Source organism: Chinchilla lanigera, unplaced genomic scaffold, assembly GCF_000276665.1.
Source record: "Chinchilla lanigera isolate Chin_1 unplaced genomic scaffold, ChiLan1.0 scaffold00065, whole genome shotgun sequence".
Taxonomy (NCBI): domain Eukaryota; kingdom Metazoa; phylum Chordata; class Mammalia; order Rodentia; family Chinchillidae; genus Chinchilla; species Chinchilla lanigera.
In genome coordinates, this window is record NW_004955466.1 from 9476932 (window position 1) to 9499487 (window position 22556).

Genomic DNA, 22556 nt, shown 5'->3' on the forward strand with positions numbered 1-22556 from the left:
CACTTTGAAGTTATCAGTATGTAATATAGCAACCAATGTTAATTTCCTGTCACCTTGCTTGTAATTCAGTATTGCTTATATTGTTCTTGTGCTATTTTATCAATGGATGTCTGTTAATATGTTTTCATTCTTTTATTTTTAAAATTAAAAAAAATACAAGAAAAAACACTAAAAGGATCGTTTGCAGTTTAGAAGACACTGGAAAGAGAAATGGAAACCATAATACATCAATTTTCTTTTATACAGAAAACTAATTGAAAGCTAGTATGTGCTTTTACTTTTTTGACATAAATTTCCTTTTAATATGTAATAAGTTATAAATAAATTTTGCTGTGAATCTTTTTAAAAAGTTATTAACACATACTATATCTTGAGTAAAAACATTTTAAAATACCTAAACACATGTGCTTAAAATAGGTTATCAGAAACCCTACCAAAGAATTATAGTAATCTGTTTAAAACATTTCATAGTCCATTTGTCCTCCTATAGCAAAATATCAGAGATTGGATCATTTTCAATCAGTGGAAGTTCATGTCTCCTGTTTCTGGGTGGAAGTGCAGGGCACCTGCAGAAATGGCGTCAGATGAGGGTTGACCTCTGCCTCACAATGGTGTCTTGCTACAGTGTCCTCTGCAATTTAGAGCACCTTGTTCATCTAACTAAAACTGGTTCATATGTGTTAAAACACTCTGTAAAATTGAAAATTGTGCATTTTAAACATTCCTTTTGTCTATGAACAAAAACATCAAAATCATACCATATTTTAAGTCTGTATATCTTCTCAAAGCACATTTCAAAGAGGAAAAAATTATACTGATGGGTTTAGTTGAAGAAAGCATCTCTGTTATCAATATTTATTTATTTATTTTCTGTTATCAATATTTAGAAATGTCCCTTGATTTAATGCATCACAGGCTTATATCCACGAATGTAGAAGGGTAAGATTCCAGAATTAAATACATAAATTTCTTTTGTAAAATGTAAAAGGAAACATGGGGGGGGTGTTAGGAAGAGGAACATTCTGATAAATGTTGATGAAATCATTTTCCTTCCAGTATGAATGAGATCAAAATATTAATTCTGTACCATGCTCCTTTCAATCTAGGCTGTATCAGCTGCCTACTGGAAAGCAACAAAGACATTTTGGTAGGGATATTTTTCAGTTAATCAGTTAAAAATCATTTATAAAGTTTTGCAAATGGTAGTTGACTATATGCTTATATTCCCTAGCCCATCCTTACAATCATCCAAGTGTCGTTTAACACAAGATAAAAACTCTGAGACTAGTCCCAGTGTGATTCCATGTCATTCAAGAAGAGTTAGGACCCTCTGAACAAGGACTAGCTGACAATATCTGCTGTAGATTGTCTTCTGAGAGTGAGTTAGAGAAATAGCAATAGTAAATGCATGTCCACTTGATTTAAAAACGTGTCCAATCACATCTGAGAAAGCAGATACTTTTGACAGTATTAATGTAAGATTTCTGAGTTGTATGCAAACCTGGCTGAGGTTGAGCAGCGCCATGAGTATAACTTTAAGGTTACTCATTCCACCAGAAAATTATTTGTTAACCTATGTCTTACCTAACCTGTCAAATTCCTTCACGTCCTGTTTCAATGACCTAAAGTGATTTCTCCTTCTAGAACAGTTGGTTTTTCACCCTGGTCTCACCCTAGTTAATCAATTATATTGTTAGAAATTATTCTCTTTTGATTTTAAAAATATAAACTATAACATACAAACTCAAAAGAGAGGTACCAAAAGTGGACCACTGTTTAATGCAAAAGCATGGCATGACTATCCAGAAAACACTATTTAATTAATAAAGAAGGCCACCAGGCCAGAAACCCCTGCATGCCCTTTCTAAACTCCTCCCCTATCTCCATCCCTCTAGAGGTAACCACTGTCTTGACATTGCTGGTAATAATTTCCTTTACAGTTTTATCCATGTTGTATGCAATCTAATATCATTGTTTCATTTTACCTATTCATAAACTTGTATTAATAGAATTTAACTTGTTACTTTGATTCATCCCTATGTTCATGAGCCTCACCCAATGTGTTAAACAATCTAAATGTAGTGAGAATATGTTCATAGTTGTATACATGATTCCACCACAGATTTATTGGACATGTTTTTAAAAAAAGCCATTCTTGTTGGGGACCACGACAATGTGGCTCTGAGCAAGAATTAATATTAACCGATTGGCTTTCTGTGTTTACTTGTGAGTGGTCTGAAGCTTAGGCACCTTGTCTGGGGATGGGCAGGGGATTCACACTAAGTAAATCTCTGTGAGTCCCTGGTCACCCTGAGGCCTGTATGTACCTGAAAAGCTGTGACACCTCAAAGGACAAGATAAGATCACAGCTGAGCACGTTTGGCTCCAACTACAATTAACTACAGGGAGACTACAGCTATAGGCTCCACACTCCTACAATAAATACCAACCTAAAGATAAGGTAGTTCTCCTGATTGACATAATTTACTACTATGTAGATCAATAAATGTAACATGCCATATAAATGTAACATGCCAAGGATAAATTCATATTATCATGTCAATAGATGCAGTAAAAGTTTTTGACAAAGTCCATTCATTATAAAATCCATACAGGAAACAGGAATAGATGGTCTTAATCTCTATCTGACAAAAGCCATCTATGGCAAACCAACATCTACTATAATACTACATTGACAGAAACTTAAAGCTTTCACTCTAAAATCAGGAATAGGACAGGAATGTCCACTGTCCCCACTCTTGTTCAGTACAGTTCTGGAAACCTTAGCCAGAGCAATTAGACAAGAGAAATAAATAAAAGGAATAAGGATAGGAAAGGAAGAAGTTAAATTATCAATATTCACAGATGACATGATACTCTACACAGAAGATTCCAAAAACTCCCCCAAAAGACTAGATTTAATAAGCAAATTCCATAGCATATGTGAATACAAAGTCAACTCTCAAAACTCAATAACCTTCCTGTAAATGAGTAACAAACTCACTGAGAGAAATTACGGAAACAACACCTTTCACAGTAGCATCCATAAAAATGAAATATCTCAGAATCAATCTCATGAAGGATATAAAAGACCTCTCTACTAAAAACCACATAACTCTGAAAAAGGAGATTGAAGAGGATATCAGAAAATGGAAAGATATTCCTTACTCTTCAGTAGAATCAGTAAAATGAAAATGGTTATACTTGCAAAACTGTTACACATATTTATGCAATACTAATCAAAATCACAACAGTATACCTTATAGAATTAGAAAAAAACTTAAAATTCATTTGGAATCAGAAGAGAACTGGAATAGAAAAGGCAATTTTGGACAATAAAGACAAGGCAGGCAGCATCACAATCTCTGACTTGAAATTATACCACAAAGCTACTGTAATAGAAACAGTGTGGTACTGGCAAAAAACAGACCCAAGAATCAATGGAACAGATTAGAAGATGTGAAAATAACTCCAGACATGCTTAGCCACCTTTTCTTTGACAAAGGTGTTGAACACATTCACTGGAAGAAAGATAGCCTCTTTAATAAATGGTACTGGAAAAATGACTTTGCACATGCCCAAGATTAAAATTGGACCCATGTCTTTCACCATGTACTAAACTAAAGTCTGAATGGATCAAATATCAAATATTAAAACAGAAACACTAAATCTACTGGAAGATAAAATAAGTAAAACTCTTGAAGGCATTAGTGGAGGCAAATACTTTATAAACAAAACCCAATTGCACAGGAGTTATCACAATGAATAAACTACTAGGATCTCATCTTATTAAATAGCTTTTGCACACCAAGAGAAACCACAAACAGTATGAAAAGACAACCTATAGTGTTAGAAAAAATCTTTGCCAATTGTTCCTCAGACAAAGGATTACTATCATGAACATATAAACAACTCAAAAAAAAAAATCAGACCTCCCAAATTTAAAGACCCAATCCATAAATGGGCATCTGAGATGAATACACACTTCTCAGGTAAGAAATACAAGCAGCAAATAAATATATGGAAAATGTTCAACATCAGTGGTCATTTGAGAGATATAAATTAAAACAATGCTGATATTCCATCTCACCCCAGAAAGAAGGGCTATTATTGGGAAATCAGCCAATAAAAATGCTGGGTGGGCTTTGGGGAAAAAAGGAACCCTTCTCCACCATTGGTGAGAGTGTAGACTTGTGCAACCACTGTGGAAATCAATGTGGAGATTCCTCAAAAAACTAGGATTGGAGGTCCCATTTGACTCAGCTATTTCCCTTCTGAGTATCTTCTCAAAAGTATTAAAAGCATAATATCACAGCAATATATGCACTCCCATGCTGTTAGTGGCACAATTTGTAACTGCAAATTCTTGGAAACAAACCAAGTGCCCATCAACCAAGGAATGGATAAAGAAGATGGGTATTTTTTATACAGTGGAGTACTTTTCTGCCATAAAGAAGTAAAAGCTTGAGACATTCCTAGGTAAATGGATGCACACTTGAGACATACTCTTAAGTGAACTAAATTGGACACACATATGTAAATACCACATTATTTCTCTGGTGTGAGGAACCAAAAGTGTAAATAAGAACCAAAATGTATATTAGGTATTGTGAAATAGGAAGAAAATGTTCAAATGGAGAGAGAAACATGGAACAGAAGAGGCAGACAGGAAACAAGGGAAAACTAAAAAAATTGAGAGAAGACAGAAAAAATGAAAACAAAGATTTTGTAAATGAGGAGGGGAAGAGGGGTTCAAGGAAGGGTAGGAGAATAGGAGTAAAAGAATCCACTTATAACATGTACAGGTATAAATTCTCTATGATGAATGTGATCATTATGTATAATGATTATGTATAAAATGTACTTATATATAAAATGTACTAATAAACTCTGATTAAAAAAAGGAAGTTTCAAATATAAATTCACATGATCAATAACACAATTGAAAATATGGTTAGCACAAGTGACAAATATGAGGAGAATGTGAGGATAAGGTTGAGATCAGTGATCAGTTTATGAGAGATAGCTTAAGAACAAGAATAGGACATTTAAAATGGATCCAATAGTTCCTAGATGACTCAAAGAGAACTAATATATGAGTAATGGGAATGAGTGAAAACTCAGACAAGGGCACAAAGGACATAAAACCCAGTTTCCAGGAGTAAGAGCAGAAAGATTTCCAGACATGGAAAAACAAATTAATATAAATAAGGAAAGCATACAGACACCCATGTAGCCATGATTAGAAAAGACCACTCCACACCCCATAATAATTTAAATACCATAGATACAACACAAGAACAAAATCTTAAATGCTGGTAGTGACATGGGAAAGGGAACAAAATCTATGCAGTTTTGTACTCTAGTGCCATTTTAAAGCTTAAGTTTCTGTTTCCTTAAGTTTGTTTCTTGTAAATGTCATAGTTGCCTAACTTGATACCATCAAATGCTTTGTACACCCTGCACCCTACCCCTAATAGAAAGTATTAAATACCTTTTTTCCTGTGGCACAAGCTAAGCCATGCTTTGTAGGAGAATTTCCATATCTGCAACAAATAAAAAACCAAATCACCCCCTAGACCCAGAACTAGACCCAGAACTAGACCCAGAACTAGACCCAGAACTAGAACTGCATAAATATTCTCCCCTTCTGCCCTTCAGGGTCAGTGCTTGACCATGTACTGGGTAACTACTTCTGGCTAGAAAACTTACTTTTCTTTGCATGCAGCCTCTACAGGTGACTCAATTAAATAAGCATGTCTGCCACAACATTTGGAGGCTCCGGTGAGATCCCACAGACAACCCCTCCAGGAAGGCTCTGACCCAGGCCCCAAATCTGTGACCAGGGAGGCCACTGGCACCTTAGCTGAGTTCAGCTGGCTGTCCGGATTATAGGCTAGGGAGAGGGATCAAATGCCATGGAGTGAGACAATCAAGGTTGCCCAACTGCCCGTGGTAAGATCCGATTTCACTTTTGGCTTGTCCAGGGATTTTCTTCACTCAGACTTTGGAAATTAAAATTTATGAGCCTTGACCTCTGGATGCAGTGGTCAACAGTCCTCACCCATCTGGGTTAGAGTTTGTGAGGCTGTGGGAATCCCATCAGGGATTCCAACAGCCCATTTGTTATGTTTGTCCTGACCAATTGGAGTCAGGGTTTGGGAGGTGGTGGGAGCCCCATCAGGGATTCTGATGGCCCATTGGTTTAAAGAAAAAAAAAAACAGTTGGGTTTGTTTTCCTGGGACTAGAAATACCTGTTTTTCATGTTTGTTCTGTGAATTTTGTGTGGTTGTTTTTGTGGTCATCCTCCCTGTGCCTGTGATTTCAGGTATCTGTTGCCTCTGCTCTGAGACTGTGGCCACTGGACCCCTTGATTTCTCGTCACCATCAACACAGACAGTGTTGCAGGCTCTTTCGTTGGACATCCTGCCAAGTGGGTTTGGGACTGATTGAGGTACAGAGATTTGACCTGAAACTTCCATTACTGTCACTACTTCTAAGCCCACCATGCTGGACTATATGATCAAGAACTTTGATGGGATAAAAATAGAACCAGAGAGCCTGAGGACATTGTGTGAACTGGAATGGCCATCCTTTGGTACCAGGCTAGCTGAAGGGACTCTAGACCCTCTGGCAACTGTGCAAATCTAAACTGTGTTTACAGACAAGCCCAGCCACCTTGACCCATTTCCCTATTGCTCCTTGATTTCATGTAGTCTGAGCTCTTCTCCCTTGGGTCCAGATGTGTGCATGTGAGTCCCCTGAGCACTTCCTTCTTTTAAAGGGAAAGACCACTCTGAAAAGCCATGAGCAAGAATCTTGCCCTCAATCTCGGAGAAGAATAATTCCCTTCCCATGCCCTCACCACCTGCTGTTCCCCCACTGCCCTATCTGGCAACTTTCTGACCTTGGTGGCAGCTGTCACCAGAGGCAAGGTGAGACTTCACCTCCAGGGATTCAATGTCTGCAGGTCTTGTGCCCTTGTGCCAGGTGCCAGCAGCTGGGGAAGGTAGACAGAAGAGATCTGTAATGATTTGTGTCCCTTTTTTAACACTACTAGCCTATATAATTGGAAATCCCAAACCCACCCTCTATCACCCAAGTAGAAAAGATCTGTATTTCCTGAAGAAGAAGGAAGTAATTGAGATAGTGAGATTGCCTAGCCTTACTAACGAGGAGCATTCTAGTAGATTAACTAGTATCATCAAGTAAGAATAAAACCATGTTACAGCCACATATTCCTGTTTGTAGAAACCTCACAGGACAGTACAAATATCTGGCATTTTTATGTTCATTAAAGCAGCAAATTACTTCTCACCTTTAAGGGCTATGGTGTGATGTGATTCTTGGCTAACCTGCTTTGCAAATCTGGTTTGCTGTAGCAGAGATTTACTGCAGGTATTTAAACAATTGAAAAATCATGTGACATAATTTGGGTTTAAAGTGAACATAAATTATAGAGTGAAAAGTGAGGGACAAAAAGTCTTTAATCTTTAATTTTCCTGGAGAATTATATAAAGGTTTTCTTATAATAATTCTGCCCTGATTACTGAATGGTTTATGTCCCTTTTAACACTAGTGGCCTATATAACTGGAAATCCCAAGCCCACCCTCTACCACCCAAGTAGGGAAGTTCTTTATTTCCTGAAAAAGAAGAAAGTAACAGAAGGAGAGATTGCTTGGCCTTACCAACAAGGAAATAAAGCTGGAGTGAATATTTTGTTTTGAAAAGATGCTCAAGCTCTGACTTTTTTTGGTTTTGATAGCCATAAGCTATTTATCATTTATATGAGAAATGATACAAAAAAACTGTTCAAAAGTTTTACAATCAAATGTAGAAACATTTTCACTTCATTTCAGAGTTACAAATGCTGGAGAGATGATCTTGAGCCCACCTTCTGGAGAGAAATTTGGCCTTGAAAAACTGCAAACTGAGTCTGTGATATACTTAGCACCAAAATTATCTTGGTTCCACAGTCTTGTGCAAGTAACCACTGGTCTTACATGTGTAACTGAAAAAAGAGTGTATCTGGGTGGCCATATGTATTTATTGCTCCTAAGAATTTGGCAGAAGTCAGAGATAATTGCCTATATTGAAATCTATATTGCAAAGTATACTGTATCAAAAACATTTTTTCTTTGAAATTATTTAAGCATTTTTCTACAACATAGAAATCATTTGGTAGTCCCTCCCCTCAGTGTTTAGTAACTGGCATCAGTCTTCAGAGGTAAAAAAGGAGTTAATAGTATTTTTCATAGCTGAGAAAACTAAAGAACTAGTGTGAGAGAAACCAGACCATGTTTATTCCAGAATCTTTGAATTTTGAATATTTACATTTTTCTGTCTAAATTTTTTTTATAATCTTCAATTACAAAGCAACTTGTTTGCAGGACACAAAAGTTTTAACCAATTTTCTTCAGGCAGATGTCACTGTGTAAAAGTTAAGTTGACCCAAACAATTAGAATGATCAAAGGTTCAAGAAGTATGATTTATCTACTAAAGTAAAAATATTTGTTAGTAAGTAAGTTGAGTTTTGAAGCCTTGTCCAAGGATTTAGTGCCTTTTAGTCAAGAAAATCCTAATGTTTCCCTGCTCCAACATGTTGATGACCTACTCCTGGGTGCTGAGATCAAAGAGGTATGCCGTTTGGGAACAAAGAAAACCTATTGGGCCTGCTTCAGGAGAAAGGGTATCCAGAAAAAGAGGCTCAAACTTGTGTACAGTCAGTCAGATTCCTTGGGTTTATACTTAAAGATGGGACTCAAATGCAGTCCACAGCCCAACCCAGGATATCTGAGACCTTAAGGAGCCAAGCGCAAAACAGCAAAAACTCCTTAGGGAGTTTCTGGGAACTGTAGGTTACTGCCACCTTTGGATTTCTAATTTTGCAGCCATTGCTAAGCCTCAATATGAAGTGCTAAAGGGTGGAAATGGTCCCCCATTGAATTGGAGCCATGATTGCCAACAAGCCTTTGGCATCCTCAAAAGGGAGCTGTCAGGCACCCCAGCTTTGGCCTGCCCAGACATGAGAAGAAGGACATAGCTCAGGGTGTCCTGACCCAGAATCTGGGAGCTTGACATCATCTTGTGACATACCTGTCCAAGAAGCTAGATCCAGTGGCTACAGGCTGGCCTCCCTGCCTATGGGTTATGGCTGCCACTGCCGCTCTGGTAAAAGAGGCTGACAAACTGATCTCGGGACAGACTTTGAAGGTATATACTCATCATGTAGTTAAAACCCTTCTCAGGGGTTCCAGTCGCAAATGGCTATCAAGAACTCAATTGGCCCCAGGGGGCCCTTCTTGAGGATCCCAGGTTAACTGTAACAACCATCCAGACTCTCAGCCCAACCTCACTGCTGCCCACATCCACAGAACCACCTGAACATGACTGCATTGAATTGATCAAGATGGTCTACTCTGCATGACTGGACCTCCAAGATTCGCTCCTCCAGGATGCTGATTTAATCCTGTTTTCAGATGACAGCAGTATGGTAATACATGGGGTCCAGAGGGCAGGAGCAACTGTTGTCATGATAGATCAAACTGTTCAATCAAAAACACTTCCCCTTGGGATGTCAGCCCCAAAAGCCAAGCTGATAGCCCTCACCTAGGCCTTGGAATTGAAAAAGGACAATTGGGTCAATGCCTATACTGACTCTTGGTGTGCTTTTGCCACTCTCCATGTTCACAAGACTATTTATAAAAAAGAGGGCTCTTGACAGCAAGGAGTAAAGATATCAAAAATTCACAAAAAATATTAGGGTTGCTACAAGCAGTTTGAATGCCAAAAAAGGGGGCCGTTATACACTGCCACAGTCACCAAAGGGGGACTCTTTAGAGGCTCAAGGCAATCATGCTGTGGACCTACCAGCAAAACAGGTGGTCAATCTGGAGCCCCCGGTCCCAGAGAAAGTACTCATGCATGGTACTCTATCTGAAAAGATCTTCCTATTTGGAGACTGAGTTAAAGTGGGCTAAATTGGAGGGAGCCACTGATAAAAATGGGTGACAAGTGCTGCCAGGACAGACTGTGTTCCTTCCCGAGTCTTTGGAACATTTTGTGATACAGTACCTACATACCTGCATTTGTTTGGGAAAAATGACTATGGCAGAATTGCTTCACTGGTAATTTTATATTCCTAGATTTTAGACACTATGTTCTTCTGTGACTGAGAGGTGTAAAATCTGTGCTTGCAACAACCCCACACAACAACCTTATTGCCAGCCTGGCATCAAGGGTACAGGACCACTCCTTTTGAGGATGCTGAGGTTCATTTCACTGAGATTGAGCTGACAACTGGAAATCAGAAGTACCTGCTAGTCCTGATTTGTACCTACTCAGATTGGGTGGAGACCATCCCAATTAGGACTGAAACTTTGAGGGATGTAACCAAGGCTTTTCTGGAGTTAATTGTCCCCTGATATGGACTCCTCATGACTGTGAGGTCAGATATTGGGCTGGCCTTCATGGGTAAAGTAGTCCAGGAGCTGGTCTCAGCTCTAACAGTAAAATAAAGACTCCACATAGCATACCAACCCCAGAGCTCTGGGCTAGTAGAGAGACAGAACCACACCCTTAATTCTACCTTGGCTAAGCTCTGCAAAGAAATGGATAAGACTTGGACTGCTATACTGCCTATGGCCCTCCTCCTGTCATGATGTACACCATACTGAGATGGCCTCATATCCTTCAAGATCATGTTCAGACTGCCATCCCCATTGGTACCTGTGATTTAAGGACTCCAAGAAGCTGGGCCAATTGACCTTCATCACCAGATTAAAGCACTTCATTAGGTCCTTGAAGAGCTACCTTTACATACACTCTTACATCCTTTGCAACCTGGAGACCAAGTCTTGCTCAAGAGCTGAAAGGATGAACCTCTCCAGCCCAGGGGCACCCTATGCATACTAACCACCCCCATTACTCTTAAAGTTCCAAGGCTTCCTCCACAGATCCCTCCCTTTCATGTCAAGCAATGTGCCAGAACCAGACCAACGCCACTCAGTAAGTCAACCCTGCTGAGATTTGAGACAGTGCCTCCTCCCCACTGATAACAATGATTGCATGTGAGAGAGATAACACTAACATCAAGCTGACTGCCTGTGTCACACTCTTTCTGCTCCTCCTTGGGCTTATGGTCAGATCAGGCACCACAGAACTGGTTTGTAAGTTCACAGTGACTCAGATACTGGGGGGAGTGATTCTAAATAAGACTGTTTGGCTGGAAAGGTTGACACCCATTGAACTGATTGGGTCATTCTGCTTCCCATGGTAACCACCCTGGCTGGGGAGGAAGGGATACACAGCCTCTATCTTGCTTTCTGTACTACTTAAAGACTTAGCTGTTTCCATGGCCCTGCAAGTGGGAACACTTGTTCGAACTAAAACCGGGCCCTAAGCAATAGAGGCCCAAGCAATAGAAAAAGATCTATTTGGGGATCAGAATACAGTCTAATAGGTACATGATTATGTTAACTCACTGGCAGAGGCAGTGCTCCATAATAGGTGAGGACTCAACCTCCTTTTCATAGAACAGGGAGGACTCTGTGCCACCCTAGGAGAAAATGCTGTTTTTATGTTGGTAAGTCAGAAATCCTCAAAGAGACTTTGGCCAGGATCTGTGAGCGCCTTGACAAGAGAGCAAAAGACTGCCAAAATTCCCAAGGGTGGTATACCCAGATGTACAAATGGAACCCCTGGCTAACTTCTTTACTGACAAGTCTGCTGGGCCATTGGTGATCTGTATAGTCTTACTTGTGATTGGGCCTTGCCTAGTTAAAAGGATGATAGGAAGGATTCGAACTAGACTGGTCCAGGTACAACTTCTGGTGTGGACAAGAATCCTGGGTATCAACCTCTGTAGATAAATTTAAGGACACCTCACCAGCTTGATAAGAGGAGAGTGTCCTTGACGGGGAACGACATGGGAAAGGGAACCAAATGTATGCCATTTTGTACTCTAGTGCCATTTTAAAGCTTAAGTTTCTGTTTCCTTAAATTTGTTTCTTGTAAATATTGTCATAGTTGCCTAACCTGATACCACCCAATGCTTTGTACACCTTGTACCCCACCCCTAATGAAAAGAGCTAAACACCTTTGTTCCTTTGGCACAAGCTAAGTCATGCTTTGTAGGAGAATTTCTATATCTGTACCCAATAAAAAAACAAATCACCCCCTAGACCCAGAACTAGACCCAGAACTAGAATTGTATAAATATTCTCCCCTCTGCCCTTCAGGGTCAGTGCGTGGCCAGGTACTGGGTGCCCACTGCTGGCTAATAAACTTGCTTTTCTCTGCATCCAGCGTCTGTGGGTGACTTAATTCAATAAGCATATATTCAGCAATAGTAGAGAAAAACGAGTCACCTATAAAGGAAAACCCATCAAATTATAATAGATTTCTCAATACAAACTTTAAAGGCAAGGTGAACATAGAATATAGTGTTATAAGCTTTTTAAGAAAACAACTTCCAAATCAGACTATTACATCCTGCAAAATTATCATTCAGTATTCATTGAGAAATGATACGTCCATGAAAAAGAAAACCTAAAGAAATTCATGACCACAAAATCAACACTCAAAAAAATTCACAAGGATATCCTAGAAAGCCACACTAAAGCTAACAATGCCAAAAAAGCCAATAAAATGAATATATCAGGTAGGACTAGCAATTAAGAAGAAGTAAAGGAAGAAAATCAGCAACAGGAAATCAATCAATGAGAAGAGTAAGTCAATATCTATCAATTATAACTATCACTGTAAATGCACTCAACTCACAAATCAAAAGACATAGATCAGCATAATGGGTAATGAAAGAAAATTCAGTGCTATGTTATATACAAGAAATACGTTTAACACAAAGAGAAATTTAAACAATAAAAATCAGAGTATGGAAAACAATATTTTATGCAATGGGAGCTAGAAAACAAGCAGGAGTAGACATCCTATTTTCATACATAGTGAACTTCAAACCAAAGTTGATCAAAAGATGCACAGAAGGACATTACATATTGGTTAATAAGAAGAGATAACAATTATAAATATGTATGCATCAAACCACAGTGTACTGAACTTCATAAAAAAACTCTAATGAACATAAAATATCAGATAAACATCAATACAATTATCGTGGGGGTTTTCAATATCCTACTATCACAAAATACAGATAAACAAAACAAAAACATCAACAAAAATATCAGAGTTGAACTAACCTTCAAACAGATATATACAGATTATTCCACTCAACAATAGAATATACATTACTTTTGGCTGCACGTGGTACTTTTTCCAAAATAGAACACATCCTAGCTAGAAACGCATGCCTAAATAAATACAAAAGACTTAAAATTTTACTATGCACATTATTAGAAAGCAATGCAGTGAAACTAGAAACAATAGCAAAAGAAACCATGGAAACTACGCAAACATATGTAAATTAAATGTGCACCTGTGAACCAATGGATCACAAAGAAAATTAAGGAAGAAGTAATACAATTTCTAGAGTTAAATGGTAATGACAGTGCAACATACCAGAATTTATGAGACGCAATGAAAGCAGTCCTATGAGGGAATTTTACAGTGGTAAATGCTCACGTCAGAAAAACACATTGGGTCCAAATACATAACCTAATGATGCATTTCACAGTCTTAGAAAAATGAGACAATCCAAACCCATAGCTTTTACAAGGAAGGAAGTTATAAGGATTGGAGCAGAAATTAATGAAATGAAAACTAAAGAAAATAACACAGAGAACCAATGAATCAAAAACCTGGCTCTTTGAAAGAATGAACAAAACAGACAAACCCTTAGCCAATCTTACCAAAAAAGGAAAGAAAAGAAATGTTAATGAAATTAGAAAGGCAAAAGGTGAAATCAACGGACATTGCCAAAATCCAGAAAATTATTAGCAAGTATTTCACAAACATATATGCCAAAAATTGTAGAACTCAGAAGAAATGCGAAGATTGCTAGATACATATGAATTGTCAAAACTATATGGGCCAAGAAGCCTTAAACATTTTAAGCAATCCAATAACCAGCAATAGAAGTAGTAATAAAAAACCCTACCAATTAAGAAAACTTCAGGACTGGACGGATTCACAGCTCAGATCTACAAGAACTTTATGGAAGGTCTAAAACCTTCCAATAGTCCAAAAACTTTTTAATGAAATTGAGAGGGAAGAATTATTTGCAAAATTTTTCTCAGAAGCTAACGTTATCTTGATCTCAAAAACAGAGAAAGGAAGGAAGGAAGCAAGAAAGCAAGAAAGAGAACACAGTTTCTGTAATGAACATAGACACAAAAAGTCCCTAGTGGCATCATGTGTGGGTAAAAGATGCCCCTACCATATTTTCTTAATGAAAATATGTGTTTTAGCATGGTGGTATCTGACTGTGTGTCTCAGTAGTTGTGCTGCAGGAATGCAGGCAGCAGTCTTTGTATTCAGCCAGTTGGTAGGCAAACAGCAAGGAGTATTCACACATGTCAAAGTAGCAACAGGTGAGTTTTACCCATGTTATGTGCCATGTTACATATTTGTGTATTTATAATTTGTCTTATTAAATGTTGGGTTTTGGTTTTTCTTGTAGAATTAGCCCAATTCTGTACAGTGTTGCATGAAATTCTGCTTTTACAACTTTGGGAGAAGGTTGAAAATGAATCATCAGGTGATTCAGCTACCAATGATACGCTTGGATCATGTAAGCCAAAGACGTTGTGGCAATAAGATGGAACAAGATATGACAGATAGAGAAGTACAGAATAAAAACCTTGATTCAGATGAGGAAGAAAACAGTAATGAAAATAAATATCTGACTAGTCAAAATGGGCAAAATGGTCATGTATACCTGAGCAATCCAACATTAAAGCTAGATGGTCAGAAAGTGTTATTAGGTTCTCGCCAGGGGTAAAATCTATTGGATAGAATGCTAACACTGCCATTCAATGTTGGAAATTGTTCATAAGGGAAAATATGCTACAAGATGTTTTGAAATACACTAATAATGAAATACAAGTAAAACATTCTACATGCATCAATAGTAATACTCAAACATATATTTACCATGACACCTCACTGTCTAAACTAAAAGTCATCACAGCAAGACTTTATCATTCTAATCAGCAGAATCTAAAGGATGTGTGGATAACTGACAGATGTGACATTGAGATTTTTATTTTATTTATTTATTGTTTGTTTGTTTGTTTGTTTTTGGTTCTGGGAATTGAACTCAGGTCCTCACATTTGCCAGGCAGGCACTATGCTACTGAACTACCTCCCCAGCCCCTGACACTGAGATTTGTAGAACAAAAATAATACTCAAGAGATTTGGTTTCCTTCTAAATTGCCTATGTTTTTTATGACAAAAAGACCCACCAAGGAAGAAAAAAAAATTCACAGTTTGGCTGCCATTCACTCATTTTTTCGAAAGCTTTGGTTTGAACTGTCAAGCAATTTATACATTGTCCAGATATATGACAATTGATGGACCACTTACATCATTTCATGGCTGTTGAAACTTTTGGTAATATATGCCATAAACCTTCCAAATATGATACACACACACACACACACACACACACACACACACACATCCACGTAGATGCCAAGACATTTTACACCTTGAATTTACAGATTTGTCTTGGAACTCAGCCATTAGGTCTTTATTCCTGTAGTAATAAACCATATGAACTTGCCAAAAGACTTGTTGCACCTATTTCAAAAGTAACATAAAACAAAGCAGAGATTCTCCCCAAAATATTGCAAGTACACAATAGAAATGTATAGTACAATCTGTGGATTTCAGAAAGACATAACATTGGCCTTTTAGAAAGACATAACATTAGCCTTTTATATGGTGAAGAAATGCAAAGTAGCTTTGGTGCTGTCAACACTCCACTATGATGATAAGATTGATGGTGAAGTCAGGTGTAGTGGTACATGCCACTATCCCAACACTGGGAGGCTGAGGCAGGAGGATCCTGTGAATTCGAGGTCAACCTATGCTATGTAGTGAGCTCAAGGGTAGCCTGGACTACTATCCAGACCCTGGCCTAGGGCCATTGATCTCCTTCTCAGAGGTATGATGACAGAATAAAACACAAACAAAATATATTTTAGTTACAAGGACACCAGCATGGTCAAAGCCCAGTGACAGGCTCGGATATGAGGCACCAGTGTCCTTGGCCTTTATTAGGTGCACAGCATGATGTGGGGGTTGCTGCTGGGCTGCAAGAAGTAGTGGCGGTGAGCTGCTGATGTGGTCAGTCAAGGTTGAAGAACTGAGGAGCAATGCATTTTTGCACACAGTACCAGATCATGGTTAACTAGTAACCTGATTCTCTGCTAACTGTGACTACTGAGCTAGATCGAATTTGCGTGAGTCAAAGTCCTCAGATGCCCGGTTATCTTGCTTTGAGGTGTCAGAACTTCACAGGCTGTTAGCCTCAGCCCTGGCCACTTGTTTAAAGATTATTCTGTCTTTAAGCTAGCCAGAGATCTCACCACAAGTCACGTAGGCCTAGGACAGACTCTCAATTTATTTCTGTGCCAGTTTATTAATATTAATTATTATCTGCTCTGTACCATATCAACTTGGCCCTTAGCAGTTCTCCCTTTTCTCTTTTGAAGTGGAAGCAGCTGCACCAGGGTAAGTCCAGGTTGCATGGCATCTAGATGTCAGTTGGTTGCAAGTCCTCTCTGGCATACTAAGAATATAAGCAGAAAGAAGACAGCAGTGAGTCCTAGAATAACAACATAAAACCAGAAATGAGACTTGAAGCATGTAAGTGAGTTGAGTTGATCAAGCACATCCGTGAATTTATCCCAATCTTGAATTTGATCATTGAAATCTTGAGTTTGTTGCAACAAGGAAGGCACTTCTCTCTAGAGTGCATCTTTATACCAAAGTCATTTTTTGACGGATTGTGCCTTTAACATGCTTCTTAATGTGCTCCCACAGATGGGAGGACTTATTATATGGCAAAAAAGTGACACAGAAACATTTGATAATGTAGTGACCCTTGAGCTTTTGCTGCAGTTTTAAACTCTGTACTTGGTTCTCTAGCCACAGAACAGCGGTTTCCAGCACACTTATCTGTGTCTGAAAATTAGTATTTATATATCATTGGATTTTTAGGTGCTACTGGAAGTCTTGGTCCAGTTGTTAGTGAAACGTGTAGTCTGCAAAGGATGTGCAAGAGTCATTGGTCCAATCATGGTACTAGAAATTAACAAAACTATAAACACTCTAAGGGCAATAAGCAACCCAAACGTGCGCTTAACCCATCAGGTAAAGCATTAATCAGCACCTGGGCCAGCAAAGAGATGGGAGAACGATGCCAGAGTTTTGTTAAATTGACTGGAAACCACACTCCAGGCATGCATCCCATAATGATAACTGAATGAGAACCTGACAATTAACCAGAATGGATGCAAAGGGTAAGATAGCAATGAAACATGAAAAGGAAATCTTATTCCAAATTACATCCCTATAAAGGAGTACATGAGAATTGTATACATAAGTATCAGTACTTTAAAGTTTAAATCTAGTTAGGGTCAATTTAACTTTTCCACCATTGGTGGCTTCCCTTTTTCTCACCTGAATATAACCTTGTTCAGAGGGTAATGCTAATTTTCAAAGAGAATATTGAACAGGGCCAGGATTGTTATTTATGATCAAATGGGGTATAGGGAGATTTAACCCCCACCTCAGCTGGGTGATACTTCTCAGTGGAAGGGACTGGACTGTATGATTTGGAGACCCACTGAATGGCAGTCATTCCCAACTTCTATCTTCTCCCACGAACATTCCATATGGGGCCCAAACTACAAAGGAAAATCCAAACTTATCTTATTACACTCATTTGTCTTTCTACAAGTTTCCCACTGGGCCATATCTCCTTCATAAAAATGAGGAAGTAATACATTGGATTATTAGGCAAGTCGGTTTTAAATTCATAAGTATAATCTCCATAAAAGGGTATTGAGTCCAGAGTAACAACTACTATTTGATCTTTTATATAGGCCACCCAAGACTGAGATCTTACTGTAGAACAAAGATCAGAAATGTTATCTAGCACAGATACAAGATTAGGTGAACAAAATGCGAGGTAAGGTTTATTAAAGTTTGGCTCTCTGTAAAGGTAATAATTTGAGGTTCTGGCAAAACTGTCATTTTTGGAAGTGGTCTATCTAGCGAGTGAAAAACCTCTGGGGGCGCTGAATCATCCAGGTAACTAGCCTCAGAAAAGGAGGATTAGGCACATAGACCCAATATTTCCTTGCCTGAGCAGAGGGAATACATACTTCAGCAGCCATGATGGCAAGTATAGCATCCAGGAGGCTTTCAGGGGTAGGAGAAAGGGAAGCAGTGTGCTTCACAAACCCTGAGGGAAAGTCAAGCAGTACGCTTCATCCGTCATCTCTACAGCTCTCTAGTGGACTATGTGGAGGAGGGTATTGTTCTCTGTTGCTCAAGGCAGAGTACCGATGTCTCCCAGTCTTTCTGCTGGTGTCAGATGAAGGGTGTTGGTGGCCATCAGACTCATCCCTGGGTGTGCTCCATGGTGGCACACGCTGGGATGGCAGCCACGGCGGCTCTTCATCATCTATGCAAAAACAAGCCAACCTCCTGTCCCAGGTTATCCGCATGACAGCAGTGCAGAAATTTTAAATATAACTTGTTAAATGTAGTTGCACCTGGGGCAACATCTGGAGTGTCTGGATCCTCCATTTTGTTTTATTGCTTGTTGTTTTAAGGTTAAGGTTATACTTCCTTGTCCCTGAGGGTTATAGAGAATTCCAGTTATATGCTTAATTTTCCAAAGCTGAAAAAATTATTGAATGGATCTGTTAATATAAGCAGGTCTATTGTACATTTTTACGGTTTTAGGCAAGGTCAATAAATAATGTTGTTACATATTACAGCCCTTTTTGTCCTTTGTACCTGAGAAACAGTAGTGTAGTGGGAGCAATGAGTTTAACTATTATAATTTTATGTGCATATCAAGTACACTGAAATATAATGTATAACCAGAGGGCTGTTATTTCTTATGCTTATGATTGATTTGGTACAACAGTTATACAGTTTATAAGAAAACTTGAGATCAATAGCTATATATAATATTTTAGTATTTTTGTAACATACTTAAATGCCCATATTAGTATAGAACAGAGTAACACATACAACATATGTATAAGTTTATAGTCTGACAATCTTATGTTCATTTAACATATATCTCTTATCATAAGTAGTTGGAGCACAAGAGAAAGGGTAGTATCTGAGTCAGGAAAAAAGAATGAAAACAAATAAACAACCTTATGCTGCACCTCAAACTTCTACAAAAACAAGAGCAAGTCACACCCAAAGCCCAAAGAAGGGAGTAAATTATAAAGATCAGAGCAGAATAAATGCAATTGAGACTAAGAAAACAATGCAAAAATTAACAAATTAAGGAGTTGGTTCTTTGAATAAATAATTAAAATTGATAAACCTCTACACAACCTTATCAAAAAAGGAAAGAAAAAATTCAAATCCATGCAATAAGGAATGAAAAGCATGAAATCACTACAGATCCTGTAGAAATTCAGAACATCATCAATACCTACTTCAAAAATCTTTACTTTCATAGGATGGAAAACACAGAAAAAATAGATAGATTCTTAGATACATACGAATTGCCAAAACTGAATCAAGAAGATATAAAATTCTTGCAAAACCCAATATCACACTTGAAATTGAAAATGTAATTAAAAACTTACCAACAAAGAAAATCCCAAGTCCTGATGGATTCACAGCTGAATTCCACAAGAAATTTGTAGAAGATCTAATGCAAATTCTTCTCAAACTATTTAAAGAAATAGAAAGGGAAGCAATTCTCCCTAACTCATTCCTGGAGGCAAATATTATCCCGATACCAAAACCAGAGAAAGACCCAACCAAGAAAGAGCCAATCTTCCTAATGAACATAGAAGTAAATATTCTCAATAAAACATTAGCTAATAGAATGCAGCAAATCATCAAGAAGATAATACACCATGACCAAGAGGGGCTCATCTCAGAAATGCAGGGATGGTTCAATATACACAAATCAATAAATGTAATAGCCCATATCAACAGAGCCAAAGATAAGAATCAAGTGAACATCTCAATAGATGCAGAAAAAGCTTTTGATAAAGTCCAACACTGATTCATGATAAAAACCCTACAGAAAATAGGAATATATGGACTTTACCTCAATCTGGCAAAAGCCATCTATGACAAGCCAACAGTTAACATTATATTAAATGGACAAAAACTGAAAGCTTTCACTTTATAATCAAGAACAAGACAAGGATGTCCACTGTCACCAGTCTTATTCAACATAGTTTTGGAAACATTAGCCAGAGCAATTAGACAAGAGAGAGAAATAAAAGAAATAAAGATAGGAAAGGAAGAAGTGAAATGATCATTATTTGCAGATGACATGACACTCTACATAGAAGAACCCAAAAATCCACCAAAAGAGTCCTAGAATTAATCAACAAATTCAATAGGAAAGGCTAGATACAAAGTCAACACTCAAAAATCCATAGGATTCCTATATACAAACAATAAATGTACTGAGAGAGGAATTATGGAAAACATACCTTTCACAATAGCATCTAAAAAGTTAAAATACTTAGGAATCAATCTAACAAAAAAATAAAAGATCTATACAGTGAAAACTATAGTACTCTTTAAAAAGAGATCAAAAAGGATTTCAAAAAATGGAAAGATATTCCTTGCTCATGAATTGGAAGAACCAACATCATGAAAATGGCCATACTCCCAAAAATGTTATATAGATTCAATGCAATCCTGATGAAAATACCATTGGTATACCTCACAGATCTAAAGAAAACATTCCTAAAACTCATTTGGAATCAGAAAAGACCCAGGATAGCAAAAGCAATTCTGGGCAACAAAGGCAAGGCAGGAGGCATCACAATTCCTGATTTGAAATTATAAACAAAGCTACTGTTATAAAAATCGTATAGTATGGGCAAAAAACCAGACTTGAACATCAATGGAGCAGACTAAAAGATGCAGCACAACTACAAACACACTTAGCCACCTTATCTTTGATAAAGGAGCTAAACATATTCTCTGGAAGAAAGATAGCGTCTTCAACATATAGTGCTGGAAAAACTGGCTTTCCACATACCAAGGACTAAACCTAGACTCATGCCTATCACCATGCACCAAAATAAAGTCAAAATGGTTTAAAGATCTAAATATTAAAACAGAAACACTACATCTACTGGAAGAGAAAGTAGGTGGAAAGCTTGAAGATATAGGGGTAGGCAGAGAATTCATGAACAAAACCCAAACTACTTGGGAAATATTTCAAAGAATCAACAAATGAGATCTCATATTGTTGAAAAGTTTTTACACGTAAAAAGAAATCACAAACTGAATAAAAAGAAAACCCCCCAATAGAGAAAAAAATTTTAGCCAAGTGTCCCTCAGACAAAAGACTCCTGTGTAGAACATATAAAGAATTTTAAAAAATCAGGCCCCCCAAATTTAAAGACCCAATATAAAAATGGGCATCTGAGATGAATACACACTTCTCTGATAAAGAACTACAAAGGGCAAATAAATACATGAAAAAATGTTCACCATCATTAGTCATTCAAGAAATGCAAATTAAAACAACACTGAAATTCCATCTCACTCCAGAAAGTATGGTTACCATCAAGAATTCCACCCATACCAAATGCTGGAGGGGCTGTGGGGAAAAAGGAACCCTTGTCCACTGTTGGTGAGAGTATAGACTGTTGCAGCCACTGTGGAAATCAGTCTGGAGATTCCTCAATAAAGGAGGACTAAAGGTCCCATTCAACCCAGCTATTTCCCTTTTGGGTATTTTCCCAGAAGAACTGAAAACATCGTACCACAGTGATATATGCACACACAGGTTTATAGAAGCTCAGTTTGTCATAGCTAAATCTTGGAAACAACTCAAATGTCCACCAACTGTGGAACAATAAAAAAGATATGGTATTTTTATCCAATGGAGCATTACTCAGCTGTAAAGGAAGATAAACTAGAGGTTTTCATAGGTAAATGGGTGCAACTTGAGACCATAATAATAAATGAAGTAAATCAGACTCACATGTGTGAACAACATATTGCCTCTCTAGTATAAGAACCTGAAAGAGTAAATAAAATCTGAAAAGTCCAATAGATATTATGAATGGGAAAGAAACTGCTCAAATGGGAAAGAACAACTGGGATGAGGGAAAAGTAGTAAAAAAGAAAAAGAAGGAAGGGGAAAATAGGTACATTTATATACACAAGATAGCTAAGATAACTGTACTACTAGTTTCTATTGGTTTATTGAAAGGAACAGTAAGTGTGTAATTGTTTGATCAATCCTGCATACGTGTGTCTGGTTGTCTGAGTAACTACCTTTAGGATAGTAATGTGTAGGATAAGAATCATTTTTTATTTCCTATCATGTTGTTTTGAAATTCTGTATCACTTTTATTGTTTTATGTTGTTTTGTTTTAGCCTTTGTTTTTGT

At 37.8% G+C, this 22556-nt stretch overlaps 1 long non-coding RNA gene across 1 annotated transcript in view; it reads right to left on the bottom strand.

Moving 5' to 3' along the window:
• Nucleotides 1–22556, bottom strand: part of LOC102019045 — a 47802-nt gene that overhangs the window by 23691 nt on the left and 1555 nt on the right. Inside the window, exon 2 of the long non-coding RNA XR_001236769.1 lies at nt 16591–16712. This is a non-coding gene — a long non-coding RNA (uncharacterized LOC102019045). The remainder of the gene's footprint in view (nt 1–16590; nt 16713–22556) is intronic.